This window comes from Carassius gibelio, chromosome A20, assembly GCF_023724105.1.
Source record: "Carassius gibelio isolate Cgi1373 ecotype wild population from Czech Republic chromosome A20, carGib1.2-hapl.c, whole genome shotgun sequence".
Classification (NCBI taxonomy): Eukaryota; Metazoa; Chordata; class Actinopteri; order Cypriniformes; family Cyprinidae; genus Carassius; species Carassius gibelio.
Genome location: NC_068390.1, coordinates 1471344 through 1483932, shown reverse-complemented (window position 1 = coordinate 1483932; position 12589 = coordinate 1471344). Strand labels below are relative to the sequence as shown.

General features: G+C 39.1%; 15 non-coding genes across 15 annotated transcripts; all 15 read left to right on the top strand.

The window, feature by feature from the left end:
• Window positions 1-1136: 1136 nt before the first annotated feature.
• trnas-aga (transfer RNA serine (anticodon AGA)) lies at window positions 1137-1218 on the top strand. The gene has a single exon. It is a non-coding gene; the product is annotated as a tRNA-Ser (tRNA).
• Window positions 1219-1373: 155 nt separating this feature from the next.
• trnah-gug (transfer RNA histidin (anticodon GUG)) lies at window positions 1374-1445 on the top strand. Its single transcript has one exon. It is a non-coding gene; the product is annotated as a tRNA-His (tRNA).
• Window positions 1446-1827: 382 nt separating this feature from the next.
• Window positions 1828-1900, top strand: trnak-uuu (transfer RNA lysine (anticodon UUU)). Its single transcript has one exon. It is a non-coding gene; the product is annotated as a tRNA-Lys (tRNA).
• A 1627-nt stretch (window positions 1901-3527) lies between these two features.
• On the top strand, window positions 3528-3609 carry trnas-uga (transfer RNA serine (anticodon UGA)). Its single transcript has one exon. It is a non-coding gene; the product is annotated as a tRNA-Ser (tRNA).
• Window positions 3610-3777: 168 nt separating this feature from the next.
• Window positions 3778-3850, top strand: trnak-uuu (transfer RNA lysine (anticodon UUU)). Its single transcript has one exon. It is a non-coding gene; the product is annotated as a tRNA-Lys (tRNA).
• A 1627-nt stretch (window positions 3851-5477) lies between these two features.
• Window positions 5478-5559, top strand: trnas-aga (transfer RNA serine (anticodon AGA)). Its single transcript has one exon. It is a non-coding gene; the product is annotated as a tRNA-Ser (tRNA).
• Window positions 5560-5714: 155 nt separating this feature from the next.
• On the top strand, window positions 5715-5786 carry trnah-gug (transfer RNA histidin (anticodon GUG)). The gene has a single exon. It is a non-coding gene; the product is annotated as a tRNA-His (tRNA).
• A 382-nt stretch (window positions 5787-6168) lies between these two features.
• trnak-uuu (transfer RNA lysine (anticodon UUU)) lies at window positions 6169-6241 on the top strand. The gene has a single exon. It is a non-coding gene; the product is annotated as a tRNA-Lys (tRNA).
• Window positions 6242-7868: 1627 nt separating this feature from the next.
• On the top strand, window positions 7869-7950 carry trnas-uga (transfer RNA serine (anticodon UGA)). The gene has a single exon. It is a non-coding gene; the product is annotated as a tRNA-Ser (tRNA).
• Window positions 7951-8105: 155 nt separating this feature from the next.
• On the top strand, window positions 8106-8177 carry trnah-gug (transfer RNA histidin (anticodon GUG)). The gene has a single exon. It is a non-coding gene; the product is annotated as a tRNA-His (tRNA).
• Window positions 8178-8559: 382 nt separating this feature from the next.
• On the top strand, window positions 8560-8632 carry trnak-uuu (transfer RNA lysine (anticodon UUU)). Its single transcript has one exon. It is a non-coding gene; the product is annotated as a tRNA-Lys (tRNA).
• Window positions 8633-10259: 1627 nt separating this feature from the next.
• On the top strand, window positions 10260-10341 carry trnas-aga (transfer RNA serine (anticodon AGA)). The gene has a single exon. It is a non-coding gene; the product is annotated as a tRNA-Ser (tRNA).
• A 155-nt stretch (window positions 10342-10496) lies between these two features.
• Window positions 10497-10568, top strand: trnah-gug (transfer RNA histidin (anticodon GUG)). The gene has a single exon. It is a non-coding gene; the product is annotated as a tRNA-His (tRNA).
• A 132-nt stretch (window positions 10569-10700) lies between these two features.
• On the top strand, window positions 10701-10782 carry trnas-uga (transfer RNA serine (anticodon UGA)). Its single transcript has one exon. It is a non-coding gene; the product is annotated as a tRNA-Ser (tRNA).
• Window positions 10783-10950: 168 nt separating this feature from the next.
• trnak-uuu (transfer RNA lysine (anticodon UUU)) lies at window positions 10951-11023 on the top strand. Its single transcript has one exon. It is a non-coding gene; the product is annotated as a tRNA-Lys (tRNA).
• The last annotated feature ends 1566 nt before the right edge of the window (window positions 11024-12589 follow it).

Sequence of the window (12589 nt, the reverse complement as noted above, 5' to 3'; positions counted from 1 at the left end):
AATTATCCCACAACATAATTTAATATGGGGGAGCAGTTAAACAGTTTATTAGGAACAATCAAAGCTGACTTTCAAACTAATTTTATTTTTGCATTATTACTCTAGTCACACAATCCTTAAGAAATCCTTTTAACAATCTGAATTTGTAAAAAATAAAAAATAAAAACTTTTATTGTTATCATTATTATTAATGTTGAAAATAGCTGAGAATATTTTTCATGTTTTTTAGGGTGGTAAATTAAAAGAACACCATTTTTTGTTACATTTGTTACAGTTACATGTATTTGTTAAATTTATATTATTTACATCAAGCTTTTGAGTGGTATAGTTTTGTATATTGTTATTGAAACTTCATAATATTTAACTTAATTATACATTTAGTCAAGAATTATAGTTTGGAAAAAGTCTAACTAGTAAAATGTTTAGACGTTATGTGAAAACTAGTAAAAGTATATAAATAAATATAAAGAGACTTACTCATGTTTATGATCTCTGCTGAATAAAGTGCTTCATTCTTTATTTTCTGAGGAAATCCATTTCTCAAATCCTCAACCACGTCACATCTTTTTGGGGTGAATTATGTGTTATTCCTCTCATCGCGAAGCAAACAGTAAAATAAAAGCACTTGAACAACAGTCTGGCTGCTTTTTCTTCTGTGTGGGCGTATTCAAGCCGCGCTTCAGTTTGAATCTGAATAGAGCGTTCAGCGCGGGGGCGTGGTCACATTAGATATAATGAAGGGAGACGTGAAAAAAGGACATCGCCTTGTTTTCATATGGATTACTTTATCACAGAATATTTGTTTTCGGCAGCACTTGTTTAGTTTAAAAGTAGAAATGTCAAGCTTTCTATAGATATCTCTCTCATGTCTCTTCGTTGAGTATTCACAGAGTTAGAGGTTCATTTTAATGACGTGTTTGTAAATGAAGATCAGCGCAGACAAAGGCTGCAGACAGCACATCTTGTTTGTTATCTTTATTTTATAAGTGCACAAAGTTTTGTTGTTATTATTTTCTGTATCCAAAAAAGGAAACCCTTTATTGGGTTACAGTCAGCTTGCTGACTGAGTTGGGTTGTTTGCAAGTAGGTCAGGCAGCAGTGTTGCACACAAACTGAGCAGAAGCTGGTCTGTTCTTGTAGTCGTGGCCGAGTGGTTAAGGCGATGGACTAGAAATCCATTGGGGTCTCCCCGCGCAGGTTCGAACCCTGCCGACTACGCTGTTTGCTGAAGGCCACGAGGAAAAGCGTCCATGAATTTTTCAAGGTCCTCCCACTGATTTGCGAAATGTCCTGTCCCTCTTCGATGGACCAACACGCCGCTGCTGCTTCTGGTATTCGGGCTCCAGGGGTTAACTTGGGTGAGCCAGTGGCACGCCGTGATCGTATAGTGGTTAGTACTCTGCGTTGTGGCCGCAGCAACCCCGGTTCGAATCCGGGTCACGGCAACACTCTGGCGTTGAGTGTACGGGAAGGTTGACATTTTTTTTACCACCTCATCTTTCTTCTCTATTTTGTTTTTGACGCTTGGCCTGTGCAGGGAGCCACCAGACAAGGGGGCAGGCAGCCTACCGCTAGACGTAGTCGTGGCCGAGAGGTTAAGGCGATGGACTTGAAATCCATTGGGGTCTCCCCGCCCAGGTTTGAACCCTGCCGACTACGGGAGGGCTTTGCAGTGTTGCTTTAGCTTTCTGTGATGGTAATTGTGCCTTCTGTGGTCCTTTGTCCTAACTGCTTCTAGCTTTCATCCCGTGACACCTGCGTCTCTTCTGGGCAGCTTGTTGTAAAACTGCTGTAATATAAAAGGTGAGATGCCAGTACTCGACAAGAGCCCGGATAGCTCAGTCGGTAGAGCATCAGACTTTTAATCTGAGGGTCCAGGGTTCAAGTCCCTGTTCGGGCGAAGGTCTTTCTTTGGCCTCACCTTGCTATCACTATGGTCCATCTCTTCTGCTGACTCTGTACTGGAACGGTGTTCCTTCCTGCTCCCGGTGATCAGGGGATCTCCCTTGTGGTTAGTGACAAACGAACAATGTTAAATGAACAAGGCCAAAAAATACATAAAGAACAATGGTGCCTGGGATTTTTGAGAACCGGAGCTTGTAGCCTAGAATTTTTCTTTGTAAATTATGTGAAAATCATCTTGTTTACTCACTTACAGAAAACAATACATTGATTTAAATTGTCTAAGACACTTTTTGTTGGTAAAAGTCATATGCGAGTAGGCGTCAACTATCATGATTTACACCTGAGAAGACAAAGCCCTGCATAATGAGCTGCATAAAGAGCCGCTCAGTCAGCTGTTGTCACTGAGAGGGAGGTGTTACAAGAAAGAACGTGAGAACAAAATAAATGTATATAATTTTAAGTTTGGAGTTTATTTAGAATATATTTAATTAACCCACAACATAATTTAATATGGGGGAGCAGTTAAACAGTTTATTAGGAACAATCAAAGCTGACTTTCAAACTAATTTTATTTTTGCATTATTACTCCAGTCACACAATCCTTAAGAAATCCTTTTAACAATCTGAATTTGTAAAAAATAAAAAATAAAAACTTTTATTGTTATCATTATTATTAATGTTGAAAATAGCTGAGAATATTTTTCATGTTTTTTAGGGTGGTAAATTAAAAGAACACCATTTTTTGTTACATTTGTTACAGTTACATGTATTTGTTACATTTATATTATTTACATCAAGCTTTTGAGTGGTATAGTTTTGTATATTGTTATTGAAACTTCATAATATTTAACTTAATTATACATTTAGTCAAGAATTATAGTTTGGAAAAAGTCTAACTAGTAAAATGTTTAGACGTTATGTGAAAACTAGTAAAAGTATATAAATAAATATAAAGAGACTTACTCATGTTTATGATCTCTGCTGAATAAAGTGCTTCATTCTTTATTTTCTGAGGAAATCCATTTCTCAAATCCTCAACCACGTCACATCTTTTTGGGGTGAATTATGTGTTATTCCTCTCATCGCGAAGCAAACAGTAAAATAAAAGCACTTGAACAACAGTCTGGCTGCTTTTTCTTCTGTGTGGGCGTATTCAAGCCGCGCTTCAGTTTGAATCTGAATAGAGCGTTCAGCGCGGGGGCGTGGTCACATTAGATATAATGAAGGGAGACGTGAAAAAAGGACATCGCCTTGTTTTCATATGGATTACTTTATCACAGAATATTTGTTTTCGGCAGCACTTGTTTAGTTTAAAAGTAGAAATGTCAAGCTTTCTATAGATATCTCTCTCATGTCTCTTCGTTGAGTATTCACAGAGTTAGAGGTTCATTTTAATGACGTGTTTGTAAATGAAGATCAGCGCAGACAAAGGCTGCAGACAGCACATCTTGTTTGTTATCTTTATTTTATAAGTGCACAAAGTTTTGTTGTTATTATTTTCTGTATCCAAAAAAGGAAACCCTTTATTGGGTTACAGTCAGCTTGCTGACTGAGTTGGGTTGTTTGCAAGTAGGTCAGGCAGCAGTGTTGCACACAAACTGAGCAGAAGCTGGTCTGTTCTTGTAGTCGTGGCCGAGTGGTTAAGGCGATGGACTTGAAATCCATTGGGGTCTCCCCGCGCAGGTTCGAACCCTGCCGACTACGGGAGGGCTTTGCAGTGTTGCTTTAGCTTTCTGTGATGGTAATTGTGCCTTCTGTGGTCCTTTGTCCTAACTGCTTCTAGCTTTCATCCCGTGACACCTGCGTCTCTTCTGGGCAGCTTGTTGTAAAACTGCTGTTATATAAAAGGTGAGATGCCAGTACTCGACAAGAGCCCGGATAGCTCAGTCGGTAGAGCATCAGACTTTTAATCTGAGGGTCCAGGGTTCAAGTCCCTGTTCGGGCGAAGGTCTTTCTTTGGCTTCACCTTGCTATCACTACGGTCCATCTCTTCTGCTGACTCTGTACTGGAACGGTGTTCCTTCCTGCTCCCGGTGATCAGGGGATCTCCCTTGTGGTTAGTGACAAACGAACAATGTTAAATGAACAAGGCCAAAAAATACATAAAGAACAATGGTGCCTGGGATTTTTGAGAACCGGAGCTTGTAGCCTAGAATTTTTCTTTGTAAATTATGTGAAAATCATCTTGTTTACTCACTTACAGAAAACAATACATTGATTTAAATTGTCTAAGACACTTTTTGTTGGTAAAAGTCATATGCGAGTAGGCGTCAACTATCATGATTTACACCTGAGAAGACAAAGCCCTGCATAATGAGCTGCATAAAGAGCCGCTCAGTCAGCTTTTGTCACTGAGAGGGAGGTGTTACAAGAAAGAACGTGAGAACAAAATAAATGTATATAATTTTAAGTTTGGAGTTTATTTAGAATATATTTAATTATCCCACAACATAATTTAATATGGGGGAGCAGTTAAACAGTTTATTAGGAACAATCAAAGCTGACTTTCAAACTAATTTTATTTTTGCATTATTACTCTAGTCACACAATCCTTAAGAAATCCTTTTAACAATCTGAATTTGTAAAAAATAAAAAATAAAAACTTTTATTGTTATCATTATTATTAATGTTGAAAATAGCTGAGAATATTTTTCATGTTTTTTAGGGTGGTAAATTAAAAGAACACCATTTTTTGTTACATTTGTTACAGTTACATGTATTTGTTACATTTATATTATTTACATCAAGCTTTTGAGTGGTATAGTTTTGTATATTGTTATTGAAACTTCATAATATTTAACTTAATTATACATTTAGTCAAGAATTATAGTTTGGAAAAAGTCTAACTAGTAAAATGTTTAGACGTTATGTGAAAACTAGTAAAAGTATATAAATAAATATAAAGAGACTTACTCATGTTTATGATCTCTGCTGAATAAAGTGCTTCATTCTTTATTTTCTGAGGAAATCCATTTCTCAAATCCTCAACCACGTCACATCTTTTTGGGGTGAATTATGTGTTATTCCTCTCATCGCGAAGCAAACAGTAAAATAAAAGCACTTGAACAACAGTCTGGCTGCTTTTTCTTCTGTGTGGGCGTATTCAAGCCGCGCTTCAGTTTGAATCTGAATAGAGCGTTCAGCGCGGGGGCGTGGTCACATTAGATATAATGAAGGGAGACGTGAAAAAAGGACATCGCCTTGTTTTCATATGGATTACTTTATCACAGAATATTTGTTTTCGGCAGCACTTGTTTAGTTTAAAAGTAGAAATGTCAAGCTTTCTATAGATATCTCTCTCATGTCTCTTCGTTGAGTATTCACAGAGTTAGAGGTTCATTTTAATGACGTGTTTGTAAATGAAGATCAGCGCAGACAAAGGCTGCAGACAGCACATCTTGTTTGTTATCTTTATTTTATAAGTGCACAAAGTTTTGTTGTTATTATTTTCTGTATCCAAAAAAGGAAACCCTTTATTGGGTTACAGTCAGCTTGCTGACTGAGTTGGGTTGTTTGCAAGTAGGTCAGGCAGCAGTGTTGCACACAAACTGAGCAGAAGCTGGTCTGTTCTTGTAGTCGTGGCCGAGTGGTTAAGGCGATGGACTAGAAATCCATTGGGGTCTCCCCGCGCAGGTTCGAACCCTGCCGACTACGCTGTTTGCTGAAGGCCACGAGGAAAAGCGTCCATGAATTTTTCAAGGTCCTCCCACTGATTTGCGAAATGTCCTGTCCCTCTTCGATGGACCAACACGCCGCTGCTGCTTCTGGTATTCGGGCTCCAGGGGTTAACTTGGGTGAGCCAGTGGCACGCCGTGATCGTATAGTGGTTAGTACTCTGCGTTGTGGCCGCAGCAACCCCGGTTCGAATCCGGGTCACGGCAACACTCTGGCGTTGAGTGTACGGGAAGGTTGACATTTTTTTTACCACCTCATCTTTCTTCTCTATTTTGTTTTTGACGCTTGGCCTGTGCAGGGAGCCACCAGACAAGGGGGCAGGCAGCCTACCGCTAGACGTAGTCGTGGCCGAGAGGTTAAGGCGATGGACTTGAAATCCATTGGGGTCTCCCCGCCCAGGTTTGAACCCTGCCGACTACGGGAGGGCTTTGCAGTGTTGCTTTAGCTTTCTGTGATGGTAATTGTGCCTTCTGTGGTCCTTTGTCCTAACTGCTTCTAGCTTTCATCCCGTGACACCTGCGTCTCTTCTGGGCAGCTTGTTGTAAAACTGCTGTAATATAAAAGGTGAGATGCCAGTACTCGACAAGAGCCCGGATAGCTCAGTCGGTAGAGCATCAGACTTTTAATCTGAGGGTCCAGGGTTCAAGTCCCTGTTCGGGCGAAGGTCTTTCTTTGGCCTCACCTTGCTATCACTATGGTCCATCTCTTCTGCTGACTCTGTACTGGAACGGTGTTCCTTCCTGCTCCCGGTGATCAGGGGATCTCCCTTGTGGTTAGTGACAAACGAACAATGTTAAATGAACAAGGCCAAAAAATACATAAAGAACAATGGTGCCTGGGATTTTTGAGAACCGGAGCTTGTAGCCTAGAATTTTTCTTTGTAAATTATGTGAAAATCATCTTGTTTACTCACTTACAGAAAACAATACATTGATTTAAATTGTCTAAGACACTTTTTGTTGGTAAAAGTCATATGCGAGTAGGCGTCAACTATCATGATTTACACCTGAGAAGACAAAGCCCTGCATAATGAGCTGCATAAAGAGCCGCTCAGTCAGCTGTTGTCACTGAGAGGGAGGTGTTACAAGAAAGAACGTGAGAACAAAATAAATGTATATAATTTTAAGTTTGGAGTTTATTTAGAATATATTTAATTAACCCACAACATAATTTAATATGGGGGAGCAGTTAAACAGTTTATTAGGAACAATCAAAGCTGACTTTCAAACTAATTTTATTTTTGCATTATTACTCCAGTCACACAATCCTTAAGAAATCCTTTTAACAATCTGAATTTGTAAAAAATAAAAAATAAAAACTTTTATTGTTATCATTATTATTAATGTTGAAAATAGCTGAGAATATTTTTCATGTTTTTTAGGGTGGTAAATTAAAAGAACACCATTTTTTGTTACATTTGTTACAGTTACATGTATTTGTTACATTTATATTATTTACATCAAGCTTTTGAGTGGTATAGTTTTGTATATTGTTATTGAAACTTCATAATATTTAACTTAATTATACATTTAGTCAAGATTTATAGTTTGGAAAAAGTCTAACTAGTAAAATGTTTAGACGTTATGTGAAAACTAGTAAAAGTATATAAATAAATATAAAGAGACTTACTCATGTTTATGATCTCTGCTGAATAAAGTGCTTCATTCTTTATTTTCTGAGGAAATCCATTTCTCAAATCCTCAACCACGTCACATCTTTTTGGGGTGAATTATGTGTTATTCCTCTCATCGCGAAGCAAACAGTAAAATAAAAGCACTTGAACAACAGTCTGGCTGCTTTTTCTTCTGTGTGGGCGTATTCAAGCCGCGCTTCAGTTTGAATCTGAATAGAGCGTTCAGCGCGGGGGCGTGGTCACATTAGATATAATGAAGGGAGACGTGAAAAAAGGACATCGCCTTGTTTTCATATGGATTACTTTATCACAGAATATTTGTTTTCGGCAGCACTTGTTTAGTTTAAAAGTAGAAATGTCAAGCTTTCTATAGATATCTCTCTCATGTCTCTTCGTTGAGTATTCACAGAGTTAGAGGTTCATTTTAATGACGTGTTTGTAAATGAAGATCAGCGCAGACAAAGGCTGCAGACAGCACATCTTGTTTGTTATCTTTATTTTATAAGTGCACAAAGTTTTGTTGTTATTATTTTCTGTATCCAAAAAAGGAAACCCTTTATTGGGTTACAGTCAGCTTGCTGACTGAGTTGGGTTGTTTGCAAGTAGGTCAGGCAGCAGTGTTGCACACAAACTGAGCAGAAGCTGGTCTGTTCTTGTAGTCGTGGCCGAGTGGTTAAGGCGATGGACTTGAAATCCATTGGGGTCTCCCCGCGCAGGTTCGAACCCTGCCGACTACGCTGTTTGCTGAAGGCCACGAGGAAAAGCGTCCATGAATTTTTCAAGGTCCTCCCACTGATTTGCGAAATGTCCTGTCCCTCTTCGATGGACCAACACGCCGCTGCTGCTTCTGGTATTCGGGCTCCAGGGGTTAACTTGGGTGAGCCAGTGGCACGCCGTGATCGTATAGTGGTTAGTACTCTGCGTTGTGGCCGCAGCAACCCCGGTTCGAATCCGGGTCACGGCAACACTCTGGCGTTGAGTGTACGGGAAGGTTGACATTTTTTTTAACACCTCATCTTTCTTCTCTATTTTGTTTTTGACGCTTGGCCTGTGCAGGGAGCCACCAGACAAGGGGGCAGGCAGCCTACCGCTAGACGTAGTCGTGGCCGAGAGGTTAAGGCGATGGACTTGAAATCCATTGGGGTCTCCCCGCCCAGGTTTGAACCCTGCCGACTACGGGAGGGCTTTGCAGTGTTGCTTTAGCTTTCTGTGATGGTAATTGTGCCTTCTGTGGTCCTTTGTCCTAACTGCTTCTAGCTTTCATCCCGTGACACCTGCGTCTCTTCTGGGCAGCTTGTTGTAAAACTGCTGTAATATAAAAGGTGAGATGCCAGTACTCGACAAGAGCCCGGATAGCTCAGTCGGTAGAGCATCAGACTTTTAATCTGAGGGTCCAGGGTTCAAGTCCCTGTTCGGGCGAAGGTCTTTCTTTGGCCTCACCTTGCTATCACTATGGTCCATCTCTTCTGCTGACTCTGTACTGGAACGGTGTTCCTTCCTGCTCCCGGTGATCAGGGGATCTCCCTTGTGGTTAGTGACAAACGAACAATGTTAAATGAACAAGGCCAAAAAATACATAAAGAACAATGGTGCCTGGGATTTTTGAGAACCGGAGCTTGTAGCCTAGAATTTTTCTTTGTAAATTATGTGAAAATCATCTTGTTTACTCACTTACAGAAAACAATACATTGATTTAAATTGTCTAAGACACTTTTTGTTGGTAAAAGTCATATGCGAGTAGGCGTCAACTATCATGATTTACACCTGAGAAGACAAAGCCCTGCATAATGAGCTGCATAAAGAGCCGCTCAGTCAGCTGTTGTCACTGAGAGGGAGGTGTTACAAGAAAGAACGTGAGAACAAAATAAATGTATATAATTTTAAGTTTGGAGTTTATTTAGAATATATTTAATTAACCCACAACATAATTTAATATGGGGGAGCAGTTAAACAGTTTATTAGGAACAATCAAAGCTGACTTTCAAACTAATTTTATTTTTGCATTATTACTCCAGTCACACAATCCTTAAGAAATCCTTTTAACAATCTGAATTTGTAAAAAATAAAAAATAAAAACTTTTATTGTTATCATTATTATTAATGTTGAAAATAGCTGAGAATATTTTTCATGTTTTTTAGGGTGGTAAATTAAAAGAACACCATTTTTTGTTACATTTGTTACAGTTACATGTATTTGTTACATTTATATTATTTACATCAAGCTTTTGAGTGGTATAGTTTTGTATATTGTTATTGAAACTTCATAATATTTAACTTAATTATACATTTAGTCAAGAATTATAGTTTGGAAAAAGTCTAACTAGTAAAATGTTTAGACGTTATGTGAAAACTAGTAAAAGTATATAAATAAATATAAAGAGACTTACTCATGTTTATGATCTCTGCTGAATAAAGTGCTTCATTCTTTATTTTCTGAGGAAATCCATTTCTCAAATCCTCAACCACGTCACATCTTTTTGGGGTGAATTATGTGTTATTCCTCTCATCGCGAAGCAAACAGTAAAATAAAAGCACTTGAACAACAGTCTGGCTGCTTTTTCTTCTGTGTGGGCGTATTCAAGCCGCGCTTCAGTTTGAATCTGAATAGAGCGTTCAGCGCGGGGGCGTGGTCACTTTAGATATAATGAAGGGAGACGTGAAAAAAGGACATCGCCTTGTTTTCATATGGATTACTTTATCACAGAATATTTGTTTTCGGCAGCACTTGTTTAGTTTAAAAGTAGAAATGTCAAGCTTTCTATAGATATCTCTCTCATGTCTCTTCGTTGAGTATTCACAGAGTTAGAGGTTCATTTTAATGACGTGTTTGTAAATGAAGATCAGCGCAGACAAAGGCTGCAGACAGCACATCTTGTTTGTTATCTTTATTTTATAAGTGCACAAAGTTTTGTTGTTATTATTTTCTGTATCCAAAAAAGGAAACCCTTTATTGGGTTACAGTCAGCTTGCTGACTGAGTTGGGTTGTTTGCAAGTAGGTCAGGCAGCAGTGTTGCACACAAACTGAGCAGAAGCTGGTCTGTTCTTGTAGTCGTGGCCGAGTGGTTAAGGCGATGGACTAGAAATCCATTGGGGTCTCCCCGCGCAGGTTCGAATCCTGCCGACTACGCTGTTTGCTGAAGGCCACGAGGAAAAGCGTCCATGAATTTTTCAAGGTCCTCCCACTGATTTGCGAAATGTCCTGTCCCTCTTCGATGGACCAACACGCCGCTGCTGCTTCTGGTATTCGGGCTCCAGGGGTTAACTTGGGTGAGCCAGTGGCACGCCGTGATCGTATAGTGGTTAGTACTCTGCGTTGTGGCCGCAGCAACCCCGGTTCGAATCCGGGTCACGGCAACACTCTGGCGTTGAGTGTACGGGAAGGTTGACATTTTTTTTACCACCTCATCTTTCTTCTCTATTTTGTTTTTGACGCTTGGCCTGTGCAGGGAGCCACCAGACAAGGGGGCAGGCAGCCTACCGCTAGACGTAGTCGTGGCCGAGAGGTTAAGGCGATGGACTTGAAATCCATTGGGGTCTCCCCGCGCAGGTTTGAACCCTGCCGACTACGGGAGGGCTTTGCAGTGTTGCTTTAGCTTTCTGTGATGGTAATTGTGCCTTCTGTGGTCCTTTGTCCTAACTGCTTCTAGCTTTCATCCCGTGACACCTGCGTCTCTTCTGGGCAGCTTGTTGTAAAACTGCTGTTATATAAAAGGTGAGATGCCAGTACTCGACAAGAGCCCGGATAGCTCAGTCGGTAGAGCATCAGACTTTTAATCTGAGGGTCCAGGGTTCAAGTCCCTGTTCGGGCGAAGGTCTTTCTTTGGCCTCACCTTGCTATCACTACGGTCCATCTCTTCTGCTGACTCTGTACTGGAACGGTGTTCCTTCCTGCTCCCGGTGATCAGGGGATCTCCCTTGTGGTTAGTGACAAACGAACAATGTTAAATGAACAAGGCCAAAAAATACATAAAGAACAATGGTGCCTGGGATTTTTGAGAACCGGAGCTTGTAGCCTAGAATTTTTCTTTGTAAATTATGTGAAAATCATCTTGTTTACTCACTTACAGAAAACAATACATTGATTTAAATTGTCTAAGACACTTTTTGTTGGTAAAAGTCATATGCGAGTAGGCGTCAACTATCATGATTTACACCTGAGAAGACAAAGCCCTGCATAATGAGCTGCATAAAGAGCCGCTCAGTCAGCTGTTGTCACTGAGAGGGAGGTGTTACAAGAAAGAACGTGAGAACAAAATAAATGTATATAATTTTAAGTTTGGAGTTTATTTAGAATATATTTAATTATCCCACAACATAATTTAATATGGGGGAGCAGTTAAACAGTTTATTAGGAACAATCAAAGCTGACTTTCAAACTAATTTTATTTTTGCATTATTACACAATCCTTAAGAAATCCTTTTAACAATCTGAATTTGTAAAAAATAAAAAATAAAAACTTTTATTGTTATCATTATTATTAATGTTGAAAATAGCTGAGAATATTTTTCATGTTTTTTAGGGTGGTAAATTAAAAGAACACCATTTTTTGTTACATTTGTTACAGTTACATGTATTTGTTACATTTATATTATTTACATCAAGCTTTTGAGTGGTATAGTTTTGTATATTGTTATTGAAACTTCATAATATTTAACTTAATTATACATTTAGTCAAGAATTATAGTTTGGAAAAAGTCTAACTAGTAAAATGTTTAGACGTTATGTGAAAACTAGTAAAAGTATATAAATAAATATAAAGAGACTTACTCATGTTTATGATCTCTGCTGAATAAAGTGCTTCATTATTTTTTTTCTGAGGAAATCCATTTCTCAAATCCTCAACCACGTCACATCTTTTTGGGGTGAATTATGTGTTATTCCTCTCATCGCGAAGCAAACAGTAAAATAAAAGCACTTGAACAACAGTCTGGCTGCTTTTTCTTCTGTGTGGGCGTATTCAAGCCGCGCTTCAGTTTGAATCTGAATAGAGCGTTCAGCGCGGGGGCGTGGTCACATTAGATATAATGAAGGGAGACGTGAAAAAAGGACATCGCCTTGTTTTCATATGGATTACTTTATCACAGAATATTTGTTTTCGGCAGCACTTGTTTAGTTTAAAAGTAGAAATGTCAAGCTTTCTATAGATATCTCTCTCATGTCTCTTCGTTGAGTATTCACAGAGTTAGAGGTTCATTTTAATGACGTGTTTGTAAATGAAGATCAGCGCAGACAAAGGCTGCAGACAGCACATCTTGTTTGTTATCTTTATTTTATAAGTGCACAAAGTTTTGTTGATATTATTTTCTGTATCCAAAAAAGGAAACCCTTTATTGGGTTACAGTCAGCTTTCTGACTGAGCTGGGTTGTTTGCAAG